Source organism: Fukomys damarensis, unplaced genomic scaffold, assembly GCF_012274545.1.
Source record: "Fukomys damarensis isolate Sample0158 unplaced genomic scaffold, DMR_v1.0_HiC HiC_scaffold_17, whole genome shotgun sequence".
NCBI lineage: Eukaryota > Metazoa > Chordata > Mammalia > Rodentia > Bathyergidae > Fukomys > Fukomys damarensis.
This window is the reverse complement of record NW_022900929.1, coordinates 24,287,509-24,294,875: the sequence shown is the minus strand read 5'-3', so window position 1 is coordinate 24,294,875 and position 7,367 is coordinate 24,287,509. Positions and strand designations below refer to the sequence as shown.

Here is a 7,367-nt window from a genome sequence, read left to right as displayed (position 1 = left end):
TATAACATTTCTTTTAAGCTCTTTATCAGGTATTTTGTCAGTGTTACTATCTTTGAGATCTGTTGCTCGCAACTTACTGTGTTCTTGCGGCAGCACTGTGCTACCATATTTTTCCATATTTCTTGTACCATTATGTTGAGATTTGTGCATCTGGTGGATCGGTTATTATTCCACATTTGTGGGCCTTCACAGTAAATGGCTCTGAAGATGTATCTTGGGATATTGGCTTTGTTTCCAGCTGGGCACCATAATGTAGTAAATCTATAGCTTCTTTAGCTGTAGTTAATGACTATGGGCCCTGTGTGTGGTGTGGGACCACACAGGATTGGGGGCCTCATGCACCTCATGTCCATAGGGCATACACAGCAGTGGGAGGGGATGCCCACTGTGTGGCCACTCCAACAATTGGAGCGGTGTCACCAGTTGGGCAGTGGACATTTCCTCAGACACTGCTGCTGGCAGGGGCTCCAGCATTGGCAGCCCCAGCAGTGGGGGTTGGAGGGCTGAAGCACTTGGCCTCAGCAAAGGGGGAGGGGGAGGCAGTGGAGGGACCTACAGTGCCTTGTGTGTGGTGCCTGCACCATCCCTGACAGCAGCCAGTACCCAGACAAGACATGGGTGCAGGACATGGTGGAACCCGTGGTGCACTCTCCCAGCATGGCAGGATACATAGCGGAATGTGAGGAATGCAGTTGGCCAGGACACATAGCGGGTCACACCTTTGTTCTCAGTGCGCAGGCATCCTGAAGCCTCAAGGATGTGCCAGTGTCCATTGCTATATCTGAAACACCCATCTCCTGCAATACAGAGCACCAAGTAGACTTGGGTGCTGGGGTTTCAACTGCCCTGCTGGGCCAAGTCAGGTCTGTGAGGTTGCAGACACCCACTCCAGTGTGGTGGAATGTGTGTGGGGCCCAGGAAACACACCCATGCAGAGATTCTGACCCCGATACCAGAGGAATTCACACAACAGCCCTCCTTTCGAGATTACACCTATCCACGGCAGCCTGGATTTGTGGACAGACTTGTGAGTTTCTTCTCCCAAGCAAAGCCACTGTGCAGAATCAAGGCTACTCCCCTTATGGCAGTTGTAAAACCTCAGATAGCCAGGATTGCCAGTGTGTGCTGACAGCGTCTCCCTTTCACTCTGTCTGAGAAGAGCATCTCTCCACCACCCCACTGGGACACCAGGTTGGCAGGGGCTGCATCACCTTGTCTTTCTATGCTATCGTCCCAAGTCTCAGAGTTTCATGAGCTTCCAGTCTGTGCCTTGCTCAATCCTAGCATTCCCCTTACAGTGCACTGCAAAATACAGCTGTGCAGCTGTTGCTTTGGTTCTTTGTGGAGGAGGAGGTTAAGTGATGGGCACTTCTTCTTAGCCATCTTGATGTCCAAACATAGATTTCTTTTAGCTAGAATTGTTACTTCTGCTGCATTTGGAGGTTTAAATAGATGAATTTTTTTTTCTGGTACCAGAAATTGAACTCAGGACCTTGTGCTTGCCAGTGAGCTACATCCCTGGCCCAGATAAATCTTTTAGTAATGACCAGGAGCTAAGAATCCCCATGTCACCCCATACCACTGTTGAAGATGCAAGATAGGGAACCATACCAGAGAGTGAACTTTGCCACCATGTTGAAGTTCAGCAGGGAAGAGCTTTACCGGTTTATATAAGCAAATAAGGAAGTAGCCTGATTTATCTTTGTTTTCTTTCTTTCAGTACTGGAGAGTGAACACAGAGCCTTTGCATAGAACTACATCCCCATCCCTCTTTTAAATTTTTTTTTAGTTTGAGGCAGGGTCTTGAGGCTAAGTCACTGAGTTGGCCAGGATGGGCTCAAACCTGCAATTCTCCTGCCTCATCCTCCCACAGTGATGAAATTAGAGCCATGAACCATTACAGCCATGTTCTTCCAAAAATAACTTTAATTTTATTTTCATGATTTCTGCCTTGTTTGTTAGAAGTCACATTTTCATGTTAGAAAGCATTATAAGTGTAAATGTTATAAGCCATAAGTAGCTGCAAGTTTGAAGATTATTCTGCTTTTCTTGAAGCCAAGGTAGGAATGCAGGCCCCTTGTTTCTCACCTTTCTTCTAACATCCCCCAGCCTGTGACTCCATGATTCTTTTCTTCTGTGAAAAGGCTAGATTTTATGGGTCTTCAGTCAAAATTAAGTGACTAAAAGTATAAAAATTAAAACAACAAAAGCCAAGAAAGTGAAACTTTTAAAAATGCATTTATGTCCTACACCAGTGATGGCGAACCTTTTAGAGCTTTCAGTGATAACAAACAGCTGGCTGCAGCACACGTGCCATAGGTTCGCCACCACTGTCCCATACTAACTGTGTAGAGGTGAAATAGTTAATGAAAGCTTGAGTTACTGTAGTCAGGGATGATTTCTAATAGTATTTTGTGTTTTGCGTAGTGGAGATCTATTCTCGGATCAATTCCAGTCAATTCTGGAAGAATCTTTACCAAAAGGAGCCACATTTAGCAGCCCTTTGCCATAATGAGGCAGAGAATTGGACACATATTTCAGAAAGGAAGAGAACCAAGGAGAAGTCTCAGGCAGCAGATGCATGTGTTAAAAGGAGCAATGATTAATTATAATTTGTAAAGCTTTCATAAAAGTTTAATTTTGAAACCAGGAAAAAAAAACCCTAAGTATCCCCACAAAGAGCACTGAGCATTCAAGCACAAGGCAGTGTATCCCAGTACAGGTTAAAACAAGAATAAAATAAATTCTTCCTGGTGTGGTGCCATACGTCTGTAATCCCAGTACTCAGGAGGCTAAGGAAAACCACTGTAAGTTTGGGGCCAGCCTGGACTACGTAGCAAGACCTCTATCAAAAGAAAAAAACAAAAATAAAAAAGAATAAAATGAATTCAGAAGAGGATCAGAAGACTTAGACAATCCCAGAAATGAAGTCTCTGGTCAAGGATTTTCACCAATGCTTCCTAATAAAGAATATAAATTAGAATCCTATTATATACTTGTTAAGGTCAAAAATTGATCATTTTACTGATTTACACATTAAAAATAAGATTATATAGAAAAGAATGATTTTTTTTCTCTATCCTTCAATACAAAATTGTACAAAAATGGATACAAGTGAACAATATATTGCTTCTGTAACCACAGAGGAAAAAGCTCCAAGAAAAATTGTAATGACAGTTTCAGAAATACTTAGCATTAGTCATTGCGGTTGCCAGGGTAGAACTAGCGTTCTAACTGTGGAAGAGGGAGATACAAATATGGAGCTGGGGAAGAAGAAACCCATTGGTATTTACAGTCTGTGTGCACGCGCGTGTGTGTGTGTGTGTTCAATATATAGATATATCTAGTACCTGAAATAGCCTAGAAGTGAGAAAATCCCAATACCAAACTGCTCATCCTACACCCAGACCCTGGTCTTTAAATACCATTCCCCACTGAAATTTGTCCTTAGAGAAATTGACCCAAGGGTTGAGGCAGGAAAGTACAAGTGAACCTGGATCAGTTTTGTGCCAGAAAGTAAGGAAATGCACAAAAGCAGAAGTCAAACGATGCAGGCATCAGCTTAAAAAGGCTCCCACTGGTCAATGTTGGGGTGTTTTATACTTTAAAATTAGAACAATAAAATGTCAGTTTTGTGTGTGTGTTTTGTTTTGTTTTATTTTGGTACTGGGGATTGAATTTGGGACCTTGCCCTTGCGAGGTAGGCGGTGGAACCACTGAGCTTAATCCCTGACCCAAAATGTCAAATTTTAAATCCGTGAGTCCATAGAGATACCCAAAAAAGTTTTAATAATCTTGAAGGTATGAGTGCAGTAACATTCATCTATCTCAGAAGGCTACCAACTAAAAACAGCCAGACTTAAAAGAATAGATATGTACAGCTCCATTTGTATGATATTCTAGAATAAGCCATGTTAATGTTTAATGATAAAAAATAACTCTGGTGTTTCTGGAGGAGATGGATTGGGTCTGATCCACAGCCTGGGTGTGCTGGGGCAATGGAGTAGGTTGCCAAGAGATTTATGAGAGGCTTATTAAGATATTAACAGGAAATGAGACTAACAGAAAAGGAAGCAGTCCTGTAGCAGTGGGCTGGACAAAGCGGTCCCCAGAAGGTATTTGGACTGTCCAATGACAGTGGGTTAGACTAGTTAATCACTAGAAAGTCTGGGGGCTGCAAGCCAGACAGAATATCATCAGAGTTCAGTGGCAGTGCTGGATAGGAAACTTCCAGAAGATCCAGGAACTTCAGGCTGGACAAGGAAATCGCCACGGTCCAGTGGCAGTGGACCAGACAGAAAATGTTCAGGGAGAATTCAAAGTGTTCTGTGGTGGCTGGTGGACTAGCATTCCATGGTGCTCTGTTCTAATCTCAGTTATTGGGGGAGGGAGGATTAGAAAGTACACTACATAGGAATGACATCATTAGCTTTCTTTATTCCATTGTAGGACCCACAGTCCGAGGAACAGCTGACTTGGCATACAGGCAGGAAGGCATTTTCTACAGATAACACTTGTTTGCTCAGCTCCTAAATAAGATAAGGCTTATCTGGACATTCCTAGCCCTGTTCGCTTACAGTGTTGCCTTGATTTGGCAAGAATCCTGGGAACACAAAAGAGGCATTTTAGGGACATGGTGTTAAATGCCCTAGTTTTTTCTCAGAAATTGTGCAACTAAGAAAAGTACCAGGAAACTTACAGGATGTATCCTCATAGGGATCTGAATAACAGATATGTATTCACTCATTAAAACCAACTGAATATTTGAACTATATAGCCATTGAACTACATGTGGATTATACCTCAAAGTTTTGGTACCGGGGATCAAACTCGAGACCTTGCACTGGCAGCACCACTGAACTAAATCCCCAGCCCACCTCAAAGCTTTTTAATGTGACATGGGGAAAAAGAAAAGTTCTTCTTTACAAAAAATGTCTACTAAAAACAAAGGAATGCTAAAAATAGGAAAAAAAATCACCATGTCATAACCATCATAGTAATCCTTGATTGAGGCATTGATGATTAATGGGTGTTAAAATCACTGCCTTAAAGTATATTTGGAGAACATGATATCAACACAGTTTCAAAACATGTCAGCAGTGATTTATTATTATAAAGGGAATTACAATGAAGGAAGTGACTTGATATGAAGCTCTAAGAAGGACGTATCATTTGCAATATTCCTACCCAGAATATTAATCTCCTTTTAAACATAAGGATGCTGTCAATACAAAATTTGGAGGCATTTTGCAAAACAATTGTCCTGGACTCTACATGTCAGTGTCATGAAGGATAGGGAGCCCTGGGCGCGGTGCAGTCTGGGTGAACATGGCCGCTTCTGGGCTCCTTCCCAGGCGGCCCCTACTGGAGCACTCCACCCTCAGTCCTTGGCCCTTGTGGCAACCGAGGAGGTCGCTTCGGCCTTTCTCTCTTGGCTGCCCTTGCTGCATCATGGAGAAGAGCTCAAGCCATCAGAGTCTTGTCTCCGGCTGCCCAGCGTGACTCCCTGTCCAGTTAATGTGCTAAGAGCCATTGGCATTTGAAGATCATCAGAAGTGGAGATAAAATATCTCAAAAATTATAATTGCCTCTACTTCTTCAGAGTATTCAGTGCATACAAAACCAGCTTCTGTTATATCATTAGATTCCATTTCAACCTCTGCAGATGACTTTTCTCAAATTTGAGGCTCCTGGGGGGAGCCTTAACAAGTCATCAGATATGGAGGAACCACCCTTGCTTCCAGGAGAAAATATTAAAGAAATGGCCAAAGATGTAACATATATGTCCATTCATGGTACTATAGGAGCAACTCTGACAATCAAGTATTACAAGTTATAGCCGGGCATGGTGGCACACACCTGTAATCCCAGTACTCAGGAGGCTGAGGCAGGAGGATCGCTGTGAGTTCAAGACCAGCCTGGGCTACATAATGAGTTCCAGGTTAGTCTCACTACATAGTGAGACCCTGTCCCAAAAAACAAAAAACAAAAAAAAGGGCTAGGGATTTAGCTCAGTGGTTCCGCTGACTGCCTTACAAACACAAGGACCAGAATTCAATCCCCGGTACCCCACCCCCAAAAAATGCAGAGCTAGTTTTTCTGGATGCCCACAATACTCATGTTAGGAGAGAATCATTCAAAAACTTAAGGAAATCGCATACCCAAATATTGAGGAAACTCATTGGCTCTCTAACTTGGAATCAACACACTGGCTAGAGCATATTAAGCTTATTCTTACAGGGACAAGGACCACTGACACAGTAGAGTCGAGGAAGACTTCTGTGGTGGTGCATTGCAGTGATGCTTGAGATTGTACATCTCAGCTAACTTTTCTTGCTATGCTCATGGTAGATGGATATTATCCAACCATCTGAGGATTTGAAGTCTGTGGAAAAAGAGCATCTAAACTTTGGACATCGATTCTTAGAGTTGACCATGAAGATAAGAACCATGCAGATGCAGCCAGGCGTGGTGGGTGGCACATGCCTGTAATCCCAGCACTTGGGAGGCTGAGGCAGGAAGATTGCTGTGAGTTCGAGACCACCCTGGGCTATATAGTGAGACCCTGTCTCAAAAAAGACCAAAAAAAAAAAAAAAACAAAACAAAAAAAGAACCATGCAGATGCAAACAAAGCACCTTTATTTCCTTCCATTTACTGATGACTGTCTGGCAAATGACAAGACAGTTTGCTTCTGCATTTGAATTCAATGAGTATTCCCTCATTACCATGTTGGACCACCTATACAGCTGCTTATTTGGAACATTCTTCTGTAACAGTGAACAGCAAAGAGGAAAAGAGAATCTTACTAAAAGGACCATGTCAGGGTGGCCTTTCATAAATAGCCAGATGAAAGATTTCACCAGTCCTGTCTATGGGAGCTATTCCAATCTTGTCCTTTATCCTGTAAGCAGCATGCGCCACCTAGAGCTTTAAGTGGGAAATTACATGAAGTGGAGTCCACAAGTATTTGTCCACAGCAGACACAACTTCTTGCTAAACGAGTTGAGCTTCAGGGAAAACAAACAAACAAACAAACACTAAAAAAAAAAATTTCCAACCAATCAATCTCATCCTCAGAGAGAGCTGCTTTCCTGCACAGTGTGTCACTCCTGTCCAAACTGTTGTATGAAAGGACTATTAGACTAAGGGGATCATTGCTATGAACTTTTCATTACAGTGGCAGCTTTATGAGTTCAGATGCTTTATTTATTTTGTCTCTCTAGGATGAGTTTAGAACTATATAGTATGAGCCGGGCATACCTGTAATCCCAGCACTCAGTAGGCTGAGGCAGGAGGATCGCTGTGAGTTCAAGATCAGCCTGGGCTACATAGTGAGTTCCAGGTCAGTCTCAACTACACAGAGAG

At 42.8% G+C, this 7,367-nt stretch overlaps 1 pseudogene; it reads left to right on the top strand.

Annotated features, from left to right (window-relative positions):
- The first annotated feature begins 5,285 nt into the window (after positions 1-5,285).
- On the top strand, positions 5,286-7,268 carry LOC104862760 (annotated as a pseudogene).
- The last annotated feature ends 99 nt before the right edge of the window (positions 7,269-7,367 follow it).